Raw genomic sequence first — 14829 nt, forward strand, 5'->3', positions numbered from 1 at the left:
ATAAAAATTATTTTTTCGGTCCCACGTCTTTCTTTAAGAATGAGAATTACTGCTCTGGGACCCAGTCTTGCTTGGTACCTTGTTGAACCAGCTGATGTGCTGTTAGGAGCCTCCCAGCTCCATTGGGAGGAGGAAGCCCACATGTGGGCGACCCAGAGGAACCAGAAGTAGAGGGTGTGGCAGACTACCAGGGAATACCCTTCTCATCACCCCTGCATCCTGGCCCTAGAAAAGAGGTGATTGTTTTTTCCTTTTCTCTCAAAGAAGGAAGATAGAAGAATTAAGAGTAGAGCTACTTACTATGGCCCAGCCCAATGCATTCATCTCTGATTTAAAGGCTTGAAGTCAGCCAAGAAGTTGGACCCTGAATATACCTGCTTTCATAACGGAATTCAAGGCAGTAGATCTTTCATGGCTTCTTCATTTTCTAGGACTCAATTTCCCTATCTGTAAGATGAGCAGAAAGATGAAACAAGTACTTTTTAATCTGTGTTCTGAGAAGCTTTAGGGACTCAGATACTGTGCTTAAGGATCTGGTTTTATATAATTTGCATTTGGTCCTAAACGTAATGTTTCCATTTAATAGGAAAACATAACACCTAAAGAAATGCAGTGTTGGAGAAACATTGGCTGGGTGATATAAGTAATCTGTGAGGAGGCCTCTCCAGCTCTGACACTTTGATTCTAAAACTTCCCCAACTTGCATGTACATTTCAATATTGTTCTAACAAAGTAAAACACAGAGGCATTTTCAGATTAAATAATAGCTCCAGCTTTTACCTAAAATACATGAGTCAATATGAATGTTCTCGTAAGGCTGAGTATGCAAAGGTACAAATGGCTCTGATATTTTTCTTTGAAATGAGGCTTTCCTTTTTTAGATTTTGCAAAAGATGACAGCGAAGAGCATGAATCTGGGAAGAGCAGCTCACACTAGAACAAAGGAGACCTTGTATCTAGTCACTGTCGAACACGCACTCGCTGATGGAATCTGTACATGCAAGTAAAGAAGAGAACTGAGGTCATTTTCAGCATAGAAAGGCTCCAGATCATTTTCCTTAGGAAATGCAGGAAACTGAGGTTAAAATAAACTCCATTATGCAGACCAGGCATAAATTTAACTACTCCTTAAACACAGTCCCTGATTTCCCACCCTTTTCTGCCTGTGCCTGGAAGATCCTCTAGCTGGATTGTCTCCACTTCTCTAAATCCACACCATACCCAGACTACATGGTTATTTCACTTCCAATCTCAGTGTTTTCTCACTCCTGTCAACCCCTCATAGCACCTACTGTCTTTTATAATTACCTTCTATAAATGGGTAGTTTTGTGAACCCCTGTTAGATACACCTATGCATCACTTACCCACATACTCCTGACTCAAGGGACCACTATTGCTCTTCTGTATACTCCCCATGGTTTCTGGGCACACGGTGAGTAGGTATCAATACGTACATTGAAGGATTAAATGTATTAATGAATACCTTCTGCATCTATGGGCAAGAACACTACTACTATAAGAGGAATGATAATATGGGTTCAAAACACTTTGAGAAAAAATATAGAAACAGACTAATTGTTCATATAATAGTATGAGATTAGATTGTTATCATGAAAACAATGCTTACAACACAGCAGTGAGTGAAGAAAAAAAGGTGTAAAAAAAACATAAAGAAGAGAAGATTTCACAATCATGTTTAAGATTATTGGATTCAGAGTAGTATTTTTCTCTCTGTTTCAAAATGTTGATAATGAGGCTTATATTACTTTTATAATGAAAAATAAGAAGAAACATGCTTTGAGTTTCTATGCCAGAGGAATATTAGTGGAATTTTGTTGTAACATGAATCTGAGGTCCACATAATTGCCATTTTGTAGAAGAAATCATTTTATAGCAAATGTTGCTTTTTGGTAGATCACAGACTAATAGTGGATAGCCCCTTCTATGAGTTTCATCATGGGATTTCCTTTAATAAATTCCATTTCAGGGAGAACAGTGCTGTAGCAACATGTTTGTGTCTCACTATCAAAGAAAATTTCATAAGCAAACTGAACCAATTTGTTTCCTAGTGTATGTTTATCCCCATTAAGAGCTCCAAAAGTGAAAAAACAAATGGTAATTATCTTAGAGGTCTCTAAATGCTTTCATGTTTTAAGCCATGGACTGAATTAGGTCCTGAAAGATCCAATCTAGTAAAAGCAACAATGTCTACTAGTAACCTGAGGAAAAGCCCCAGAACATTTTGTCCTCCAGCAAGTGACTGACCTAGATCTGGATGACAAGACACTAGACAGTGTTTCCAGGGATGGAGGGCATGTCTGCTCCCAACCCAGCTTAAAACTGTATGTGTGTTTGCATTCATGAGTGTTTTTAAGAGAGTATACTATTCCCCAGACAGCAAAAGAAGGTGGGATATTTTATCACTTTGTTTCAGAAGGACCTAGATACTTCAAAAAACTCGCCTAAAGGAATGTATCTAAAATAACACATTCTACTTCCATATTTCTATAGATCAAAATACAGGAACATACAAATCATTCCAAACTCCTGTACTTGCCTCATTTCTGTTACTGCATAAGTCACACCAAAAAATGCCCAATAAGGGCTTCCCTGGTGGCGTAGTGGTTGAGAGCCCACCTGCCGATGCAGGGGATGTGGGTTCGTGCCCCGGCCCGGGAGGATCCCGCATGCCACAGAGCGGCTAGGCCCGTGAGCCATGGCTGCTGAGCTTGCGTGTCTGGAGCCTGTGCTCCGCAACGGGAGAGGCCACAACAGTGGGAGGCCCGCGTACCGCAAAAAAAAAAAAAATGCCCAATAATCAATATAAAATTCCAATGTAATCTTTCCCACAGCTCTTTGCTCTGTGACACAGTCCCATGCAATTAGATATATTCACAACTCTGCTGTGGGGTTCCTGAAAACATTTTAAACTCCCTTATTTAAAGAACAGCCTTTCCCAAACCCTTCCCCTTTCTCCTACTTTCTCCTGCCTAGGATGCAGATGTGAGAGTCAGAGTCACAGCAGCCATATTGCAACTATGAGGGAATAGCCAAGAGAAGTGCAGAAATCTTGGTTCTAACATTGTTAAGGTGCTGAAATAAAACAAGAAACAACCTACCTTCAGTTTCTTATTGTTTATTTAAGTCAATGTGGTTGGATTTTTCTGTAGGTAACAGCATTCTTATCTCTTATAACCCATTGGTGGCCAACTTGCATTACTGTGGTTTATTTCTTCATTTGTTTTTCTCTCTGTCAGAGTCTCTCTCTTATTCTTAGACTCACATGTGAAAGTATGTCCATTTTGCAGACATATCTATGATATATATTCTACTAATAAAATATAAATATAAATTAGTGTTTACTAGTGTATGTGCCTCAGAACATATGTTTGAGGATATACTCCACCAAAAAAAAAAAAAGAAAAAAAAGAAAATGGAGGAAGAGAATAGGGAAATTTTGTGACCAAATATATTTGGAAAACCTTAGATAGTCTATTTGTCTAGAGCTTTGCAATACACGTAAAACTACTGCAGACTTTGAAAAGAAGAATAAATGTAATAGCGAAATTGGGATGACATTCAGATATTTCCCAATCATACTGACCACTGAATTGATTTTTCAAGCAATCCCTTTATTTACTGACCACCTGTCAGAATTAGAGTTCTGAGGACCATATGTGGGAAACACGTACTACATTCACCCATACTATTTTTAATATTAATATTTTTAATATTTTAATAATTATTGTTTTATATTTTCTTATTTGCAAAAGACAGATACATTCTGACAAGTTTTAGAGAAACTCCCAGGGAATTCAAATCAATAGATATGTCGACACACACCAAAGAAAGGCAACAAGGCAAGGAGTAGCAAAATTTGTGATTACTTCCAGCTGGTTACAAATCCCCCATTTTCTTTGGCTAGAAGATTCAACCCCTGATACTGGCAGCCATGGTAACCCACATGTGCATTTCTGGATGGGGACAACTCTTTCCAGACTAAATGCTTGAGACATGACACCTTGGTTAGTCTCTGCTGCTGCTCTCTGTAAGGACATTGCTGTGATTCTGTAAAACAAACAATTCTTGCTAATCTATGACATACTTGGATGGTCATGTGTTCTTAAGATCTTTCCTTACCTTTAATGCAGAACTTGCTTTCCCTTTGGGGATAGTTTATTCTCTCAGCAGAGGCATTTGATGTACCTCTGAGGCATCATAGGTTGTAATACTCACCACCCCCCGCATCCTTTTCCAAATGACTTACTCTGTATCATGAACCCAGCTGTAGCTATCAGGGTGTGTGTATGTTTTTCTTTCCTTTTGCTCTCTTCACATTGTCTCAAATTTTGAGCCAGAATAATTTAAGCACTAGGGTCTTGTCGGGTTTTGCAACCATGAACAGCCTCGCAAAGTCTAGGCGTTTTGCCAGAAATCTAAACTTTGTTGAACTATGTGAAAAGGTTAAACATTTCACAGAGTTTGGGTTTCCCCACCCCCCTACTGCCCTCCCAGACTCTGCCCTGTTCTTAAATGTCCATTTTATCAAGAGATGGAATAACTAATAATGTGCTGGATATAACATTTTCAACCATCACGCTGTAACCATAGTAGTGCTAAAAACCCCAAACAAACGTTAATCACATGTCTCTCCATAATCAAAAAGAGCTGAGGACAAAGAGTCAATGTAGTCTGTTTTAAGATGAAATGCCAGAAGCTTTCCATAAAATATATCTCTTTTAAATGAAGCTCTTATTCCCTGCTTGTAATAATTTCTTTGTTAACAAAAAAGCTCTCCCCAAATTTTCCCCAACGAATTAAAATCAATCACAACCTCCCCAGTCTGGAAGAAAATATAAAATATTGTTTCCTAGCTTCCTCGTTCTGGAAGCTTCCTTGTGGTTATTTCTGGGAACACTGGATGCCTGTTTACTCTCGAGGACGATACTTCTAAGGTTCTCAAGCTCACACAACACAGATATTGAAGGGAAAGGAAGTAAAAAAAACCTAGGAATCATCCTTGATTCACTCAGTTCCCCACACCCCATTGAGCATAAGCTGTCTGTATCTCCCCTAAAAGGTTTCTCAAATTTGCTTACTCTGTCCCCCACACCACCATCCCAGTCTCAGCTGCTACCCTCTCACCTGGACTCCCACAAAACTGGCCTCCCTTTTTCCTCCCTGCCTCCATTTTCCCCAGAGCTGCCAGGCCATCCGATCTCCAGAGCCTTAGAATAAAAACACAATCTTCTTATTCTACTTTGTAAAGCTCTTCTGAAAACCCTTCTTCATCTTAAACTACCTCCTCCTTTCCTATCATACTCGGGTGCCTTCTTTCTCTCCTGCAAACACCCCAAGTTTATACCTGTCTTAGGGCCTGTGTGGGGCAGGCCATCGCCTCATCTTTGTATGGCTGGCTCATCCCTGTCATTAGCTCTCTGCTTAAGTGTCTCTCTAGAACAGCCTTCCCTAATCACACAGTCTAAAAACCCTTCTCCTCAAACCCTCACTTATTCTCACTCAGAGTCCCTTTTTAAGACTCTACACAGCACTTTCCCTATCTGATCTTTTCTCCAGCTCCCCATTCATCACCTGTCTTCTGATTCCCTCCCACTGGATATAAAGAGGAAATTACTAGTGTACAGCTGTATCTTCAGCCCCTATAATAATGCTTGGGACATAGGAAGGACAAAATAAATAGGTATGGAATGAATACATGAGCAGGACAAGAACAGAAAACTGGGGGCTAATTCCAACTCTTGTGGCCCAGCCATGGGAAAATGTAACAAGACCCAGATAGCAGGTACTTTGGGATAAGAGTGTGTCAGGGGCTGGACATCCTGATGAATGTCTTGAGGTAGGCCATTAGCCTTTACAAACTAAACCAGAGAAAACAGAGTTACTGACATAAACAGAGAGAGCTATATTTGGCTTCACTTGTGGGGAAATGAACTTTTCCAGGAGGCTATTTGTGTCTTTGACATGTTTGGTATAGTTTAAGCTACTCCTTTGCAAGGCAATTTCCTGAGAAAATTGTCCTTGAGCAGAGAATAAATAATTTTTCCTTAATGTATTAAGGTAAAGTACTGCGGATTTTCTCCCAGATAGTGATGACTTTATAAGAAGTTCACAAATACTGTTAAGTAAAGTAGCAGTATTTCAGCAAACAGCCAACTTAGATGACTCATATACATAGGTTGAAAATTATATCTGCCAACAAAGATCAGAGCCAAAGTTGGTCACTGGAAGAGTGCTTAACCAAACTTTGGCTTCTAAAGTGGGTTTCATGTGGAGCCAGGATTAACAAGGAAAAAGCATGACCAGAATGGAATGTGAGGTTGAGTGCTGCAGAGAAGATGTCCCCGGGGCTGTGACCTGCTTTTGGTCAGCAGCCCTGGGAGCTGGGTGTGTTTCAATCTTATATAATTTTGCTCTCATGACCAGTCAACGGGATAGGAAGAAAATGGGAAAAGAGACTGGGTGAGCAAACACACCGAAATACGTTTCTGAAGATAAGGGAAAAGGTAAAGATCATGGTACGGTCATTCTGGGAGAATGAAGATAATGGCCAATTTACTGATAAGGGGAAAGGCGGGGAAGTCGACTGTTCCCAATTTCATAAATAATGAAGTTTACAGGAGGCACCGTTTTCTTGAGATTCATGCTTTCACATGGGCAAAGTGAAACCTGAATGTGATAATAGTAGTTATCATCACAGCAGAGAGCTTCTCATAAAAATGTTGTATAACCGTTGACCATGCAATAGAATTGTGTGAAAATATGAGGTGTTAATCATGATAAGCATCTAGATATTCCCAAAATCTCACAGGAGAAAGTATATGATAAGGAAAAGCGTTGCAATTCCTTTTGAAGAACAACCTGAAAAGGAGAATTATAGACTTGGATCAAAGAAGCCATTGCTCTCTTTCATCTGTTTATTTGACAAGTATTTATTGGGGGATACTTTGTGCCAAGTACTACGTCAGGCACTGTGGACAAAAAGATAAATAAGTTGCAAATCTGAAAATACATTTCAGGAAAATGTGGACTATAGTAACCCGTAGAAAGTAGGCAGTGATCGTAGCAGCGGTGTCAGGTCAAGGGAAGGATTGGTTGATAAAACAGGAGAAATAGGAGCAGTTAAGGCCTTGAGTTCTTTCTGGAATGATTGATTACATACTTCTTTTTCTTTCCACTTACCCCTCCATCACAGTTCAGTGAATGCTTCTAAAGTAAAACTTATTTTATCTCTTTTTTGAACAGGTATTCTAATCCCTAAAGATAAGGAAAGAAACTTCTAGACAGGTCTTTAAAATAGTATCAACGTCTTCTCCTAAAATTCTCCATCCTCATCATCTCTACAACATCCCCCCACCCCGCCAAAGTGAGATGGTTTCCCTTAATTATAATTATTGCATTAAATAAGAAGATCCCGCTCACCAACTTTGATGCATTTTAGCTGCATTTGAATCATTCAGTTTCCCGAATTTTTTTAACTTTAAAATTTCTTTGCCAGCATAATATAATTTTTTAAATTATATTTGATTGGATCCATTCATTCATTCAACAAATGTTTACCACTTTGTGCATCCACTTTGTGCCACCTACTGAACTAGGCAATAGGAAGAGAGAGGCAAGCAAGCACAACCGATCCTGCCCTGAGGCACTGACAGCCTAGTGAACACGAGTAAACAGCGAATTCCAAGAGTGTGCCAAGGACCAAGACAGAAGATAAGTACCAGGAACCATAAGTGCACATTATCAGACAGTCTTGGGGTGTCAGGAAAATTTTAGAGGGGAAACAACATCAAACTGAAACATAAAGGATGACAAGAATTTATCCAAGTAGAGAACAGAGGGAAGAATGTCCTAATCAGAACTAGACATATTTTCAAAATTCCAGAGATGAGAGATACGTTCCAGAAATTACAAGTATGTAGCTATGTATATTGGGGGGTGGGCAATGGGAGTGGAAGTGGCATGGAGGGGTGGGAGGTGCAGACTGCACTCAAGTTTTCAAGGAGGTAAGCATGAGAGAAGTTGTAAAGGGCCTCATAAGCCATATTAAAGATTTTGAATTTCATCCTGGAGGCAATGGGAGCCTTTGGAAGTTTTTAAGCAGGGGAGCCATGAAAACAGATTTCTATTTTAAACAGTAACACTGACTACAGACTGAACAACAGATCTGAGGAAAACATGGATGATGGTAGCTCATCTAGAAGTTGAAGGTGGTCAGAGCGATGGTGTCATAGGCCAAAGGAGGGACTGTTTATCAGGAAGGGAGGAAATTGAGCATGTTAAATATTGATGTTAACAAATCCACATGAAAGATTGAAGATATAAAGAGAGGGGACAATCAGTAAAGTAGTCCTTGAGGACATAAGATGTATTGTGATCCAGAGTGCAGACTGAGGAAGCAGCCTTGGAGGAGACACCTCTCACATTGGAACAGGAGGAGGAAAGAGGAAATGGTGGACGCGGATGAAGATCAAGTTTTAAATTCAGTGGCAGGAATTGAGGGAATTCTCTTGCTTTTCTTTTCTCTGAGATCTTCTAGCAAGATTTGCTGCTAAGAGTGACGGGGGAGGAATTAGGGTAAGAAGTCTGAGAAAAGTAAGGGATCAGAAATTGCCACGCTGGAAAATGGCAGAGTGATGCCGAGTACACACAGAAGAGTCTCTGGGTAATGCTGAATGTTTGGTAGAGATCAAAGCCATACCTTTCTAGTGGCACGAATCTGGCCAGTTGTGTGAATTCTCTAGAGAGCAGACATTTGGAATGACTTAGCTTTAAGGTGGGTATGGAGGAAGAACAAAAGGGCAAATGAATCTGAGGACATTGACCCAAAGGGTAAAGCATGGAGTGAAAGCTGGAAAGAAATGAAATCAGGATGGGGAAGACGGATGGAGATAATAAAAGGGGCAAGAAACGACCTCTATGAAGTAGGAGGTCAAGTGCAAAGGGGGTCATTATGTATGAGATCCTGAAGGAGGGGAGGTTGATGTGGAACAGTCGCATATGAATTTAAATATTCAGAGGTGGAGACGAGTTCCAGGAGATGACAAGATCCAGTTGTATACAGGGGAGTGAACAGCTGAAGAGACCTGGAAGAGAAGGTCATTGGAAGTGAGATTGTTAAGGAATTGGGAGGCAAGGTGCTGGTGGTCATCTACTGAGACACGCAGGAGTGGCTGGACCCAGGGAAGACAAGCAGCTGCTAACGTCTTGAGTAAACAAGGGTATGGTCACGTTGGCAAGTAAGTTCAATGAACAGAGATAAAGATGATACAGTCAGATAGCCTGAGCCCCAGCGGGGCAGTGGTTCTTATGTGAGGGTGGATGAGTACAGTAAGTCTCCTACGTACGAACCTTCAAGTTGCAAACTTTCAGAGATGCAAACGTGCGTTCGCATGTCCAATCACGTAAGTTAGTTCATGTGTCTGGCATACACCGTCACACGTGTGCATCCCCTACAAGTGGTTATGCAGCTTGGCCTTCGTCTCCTATTGCTGACGATGCTTCAGCTCTACCCTCTCCCACCTCCTCTCCCTCCTCCAGTCAGTAACTCCTCTTGCCTGTTCACTCCATGCCAGCCCCTGGATGCCAGCTGTGGTACTGGACTACTGTACTTTTCAAGGTATTGTAGTGTAAATTAAAAATGTTTTCTTTACTTTTTGTGTTTGTTTTTTTACGTGTTGTTTGTGTGAAAAGTATTATAAACCAATTACAGTACAGTATATAGAGCTGATTGTGTTAGCTGGGTACCTAGGCTAACTTTGTTGGACTTACAAACAAATTGGAGTTACAAACACGTTCTCGGAATGGAACTCATTCGCATGTAGGGGACTTACTGTAGTAGTTTGAAAGAAGCAAAAGAAAGTGATGCTCAGCCTGAGGAGTGGATAAACGAGGTGTGGACAAATCACCTGACTCTACTTGAGAGAGCTTTGGGGATAGCGATTTCCTTAGGAGCAGCCAGGTATCTGAGCCAGGAGATGGACAGAACCAACAGAGATGGGTGGAGGATGGAATGATGCTGGTTAACTACCGAGGAGGCTTCCATGAGTCACAGGTGAAAATCTGAGATGGTGGGGAATCATTCAAGGTTGGCTCGTGGAAGAAGAATACCTGAGAAAAGAAATAACTGGAGGGTCATAGGTCTTACGTGCTGATCAAGGATGTTAGAGATGTGAGGCATGGTGCATTCAGCTGCCCTCAGGGTTTCCAAAGAATGAATCCCACTTTTCGCCTTGGAGTTGTAGGCACTTTAGGCTGCTTAGAAGGATTTAGTTACAGACTGGATTCAGTTTTGCTCACTAGGGAGCCCAGCTGAAGAACTCATTCTTTTCATCGTATTCACTGTCAGATAGACAGTGTTGGAAATTTGATGTGCGTGTGTCTGTATTCAAGTTTTCTCTATATAGTTTTATTTTATTAGATTTTATTTAAATAGATTTAATAAGTTAAACCCCTTATTAATGTTTCACATTTGTGGAAATATATTTATTCTTTTCATTTAACAACATTCACTATTTAGACAAAGGATTATTTGATCTCCAAGCCTCACCTGTTAGGAAGGGCAGGAGTCACTGGGGCTACAGCTGTCAGTCAAAGCCTGGACTTTTGACCAAGTGCTAGTCTCCAAAGGATAGAGGAACTCTCTCTTCTTAGGACATTCTTCTCTAAGTGTCTCCAAGAGCCAAGACTGCAGAGAGGCTGGTTCCTCAGCTCCTTGTGGGGAGGCTGCCAAGGCAAGTGGTAGGTCCTAGAAGTACCACCAGATAGCTGCAGCCTCTGCTAGCTGGGGGACTCTGACCACTCTTAGATTTAAAAAACAATCTATATATTTTTTAAATGATCACAAACTTACAGAAAAGTTGGATGTTCAGTACAGAACATTTTATTTTTCTTACCCATTTGAGAGTAAGTGGCTGAACAGATGCCCTATTACCCATGGCTTTATTGTGTGTTACCTATAAACAAGAAAATTTTCCTGTGTAACCACAATACATCTATCACATCAAGAAATTAACAGTGATAATTAACCGTGATACTACCATTTTAATTCTCAGGCTCCTTTTACATTTTACACATTTTCCCCACAACATCCTTTATAACAAAAAAATTCAGTCCAGAATCACAGGTTTGGTTGTGCTGTCCCCAGCCTCCTTCAGTCTGGAACAGATTCTCAGTCTTCCCTGACCTCCCTGACACTTGAGAAAATTACAAACCAGCTACTTTGTAATCTGTCCCTCACTTGGACTTCACTGGATATTTCCTCTTGATTAGATTCAGATTGTGAATTCTGGCAAGAATATTTCAGAAGTGAAAACATGTTCTTCTCACTTAATTCCATCAGATGGCAAGTGATTTCTAGTTGTGCATTACTGACTATGTTTACTTTTATCTTATGGGTGAAGTGGTGTCTGCAAAGCTTCTCTACTGTAAAGTTCCTCCTTTCCCTTTAGAAATTAGTACTTCTTTTGTAGGGAGCTACTTTAAGACTATACGAATGTCCTGAGGCTCTTCAAATTTTCAATTCAGTCATGAATTTATTTATATCTAAGTGGATTTCCCATTTTATTCAATGGGTTTTAATCGACTACTGTCATTATTTTTATGCTCAAGTTGTCCCAAATTTGGACAGAAGGAGGCCATTCATGGTGGCTTCTGTTTCCTTTCGACATGTCCCCAACATCCTTCTAGTACTTCCTTGCTTTCTGGCACAATATGTCCTATCTCGTATTTTCCCTGCCTCACCGCTGGAATTATCCACTTTTCAAAGAGCCCTGGTGCCTTTGCTTGGAAAATAGTATTTAAAAACTAAGATCTGAGTGCTAGATGTGCTCATTGCTGTTGCGGTGTCACTGCCCCAAGGCTCTTTGGTTGGAAAGAGCCAGGAAATATATGTCAGTTGATGCATATCCAAATCACTTCCTTCCATATCCAACCATTTACACCTTTAATTATTTCTATATCTATTTACCTACCTAACCATTGATCATCTGTCTGTTTATCTACCTATCATCCACCTATCTATATATCTACCCATCGTCTATCTACCTATCTTCTACCTATCCATCTACTATCTATCTATCTATCACAGACCCTGCGTTCACTTGAATACTTGCAAGTCCAGTCCAACATTACAGGGTTTATTTTTGTTTCCTCCCTTTTTGGATTTCCAACTCCCTTCTCCTAAAGTAAGAAAGCTGTCTCCACTTATCGTTAATATGCTTACTTAATTGGTCAATCCCACTGACAGGTCTTCCCCTGTGTGGCTATCTGCTCTCTCTGTCACAGCTCTGATTCCATATTCCGTCCTCCACGTGGACAGCTTCTCACCTTACCTGGGCTCTGACACTTCCTATCTCCCCTTTGCAGGGAAGATCTCCTCATCTTACTGGAGCTCTAATACCCCTCACTATGTACCCCATCTCCCCTCTACTTGTTCTCCAACACCCCACCCGAGGTCATTCTCAACATGGACGCTCTCCTGTCCCTGCTTGAGCTCTGCCACCAGCACCAGGCGAGCACTCCTTGAAGATGCTCTTCTTATCCTGCTTACGCTCAAACTCCCTGCCCTAGGACACCCCTTACCCTGCTCAAGTGCTGACACCCAATGCCAGCTTCCCATTTCCTCTGCATAGATGCCCTCCCTACTCAGATGGGGCTCTGGTTCCCCACCCAAGCTTCCCCTCTTCTTTGCGGGGATACCCTTCTTGCCCTGCTAGGGCTCTGACACCAGTGTCCTAGTGTGGACCACCTTCACCCTGCTTGCACTCTCAGCCCCTGCCACCCCTCCCTGACACACACATACCTAGGATGTCTGCTTTGCTCCATCTTTGCTCCATGGACTTAGGACAGAATTTTTCAGGGGAGGAAGAGAACGGCTCTGAAATGCTTTGAACATGGACACTGAAGGCCTTCAAGATGTCTTCAGAATTGTGATTTATCATTTTTTAATCTTAATCATTATAACTAATTATTATCACTGTTATCATACTAATGATAATTAGTTACCATTGTTATGTTACCAATTTATCTGAGATGAAGAAAATTTAGTGAGTTATTGGTATTTCATAAAATATAAAACCAGCCTTTTCAATTTCAAAAATAGCCTTTCAATTTTGAGGAAAGATTTATCTGATTATCCATCTCCCACGAGCAGATGGAGTGGTCCACCCATAGCATCTTTGTCATTGAAAAGCTTTTGAGGATTGCAGGTCAATAGCAATTGCTTGATAATTAATAGAAAAAAGCATGAAAAATTCTAATAATTCTTCATAATCACTATAGTTTTAAGGAAAGTCTGGCTTTAGTCATGATAGAACGAGCTCTTTGGACTACAGTTACTGCCTGGCAAATGCCATTTTCTTCAATTCTCTTAATTTTTTATACACATTATTGGGTGTTGATGTAAACTAAGAATATTGATGGCATTTTTATCATTTTTAATGAGATCAGAAAGTCAATTTACAAAATGTTAACTTTGTAAAGAACTCATTCTTTTCATTGTATTCACTGTCAGATAGTGTTAGAAATTTGATGTGCGTGTGTCTGTATTCAAGTTTTCTCTATATCGTTTTATTTTGTTAGATTTTATTTAAATAGATTTAATAAGTTAAACCCCTTATTAATGTTTCACATTTGTGGAAATATATTTATTCTTTACATTTAACAACATTCACTATTTAGCCGCAGATGTACTACCAATTCTCTGTTTTACCTTCGCATTTCAATAGCATGAATGTGTTTCAATAATAACCAGTTAAAAAGTGAAACTGTTGATATGATTATTCACTTTTGTGTAGCTCAAAAAAAGAATGAGCCAGATATTATTGATTTTATTTTTTCCCCTTGAAGGTTTTTATTTTTTGTAAAATATATGTGTAGTCGTTTCTTAAAACTAGCACATTTCACCCTATTTCTGCATGAAGTTCGATTTAAAATAAGCTAGTTTGAAATTCAACAGTGGCCAAACCAGAATGTCATTTTCCTCCTGGAAGGGAGAGAGTAATTTCTCTTCCCCGATATAAATGGAAAGAAATTCATTATTTTTCTCTGATATTAACTTACATACATTTTATAGGCTTTTCCTTTTTCTGAGACCTCTAAAACTGCAGTAATTTTAGCAGTATATTTTACTTGTATTTATTTTTCAGAAGTCCATTATTTAAAAAAAAATATGACAATACACCAATCTTAAAGATTTTGCAATATAATGTACAATACAGATTTCAATAAAGGCTACAATACTGTGTTATATAATTTGTTAGTTTTACTAATCACAACTTCACCTTTAAACAATGGATTTGATTGTGTGAGAGATGCTGACAAGGAGTGCTGATCAATTTCCAACCTTGTTGGCAATTCTCCCGATCCTTTTTTCTATTTTACCTTTATTTTCTTTTTATCTTGAAAGAACACACATTTTTTCTATTAATATATGAGATTCAGGGGTAATTTTTTCTTTTCTGCTTGCATTACAAAATGACAATGAATGCGTGTCCCTCCTAGAGTGTGGTTTATGATTTAATAATGCCACAGCTCCTGGTCCTGTCAGTATTCTTCCCTCTGTAAGCATATTTCCAGGCCACAATCTCAGGCACACCTCATGTCATGTGGAGATCAGGAATAAACAGCAAATCTCATAAGCGGTCTGCTTTTTAGCACCACATCAAGAGAAATGTAAATTTTTACCATATAGTTTTTCATTCCACTGAAGGTTTTCCTTTGGCTAACTCATAAAAATTTATATTTTTCACTTAGAGTGCTTTAATACTTTTACCAATCTAATCACTGAATATATATTTGTTTTCAGTGAA

The sequence above is a fragment of the Phocoena phocoena genome, chromosome 5, assembly GCF_963924675.1.
Source record: "Phocoena phocoena chromosome 5, mPhoPho1.1, whole genome shotgun sequence".
Taxonomy (NCBI): Eukaryota; Metazoa; Chordata; class Mammalia; order Artiodactyla; family Phocoenidae; genus Phocoena; species Phocoena phocoena.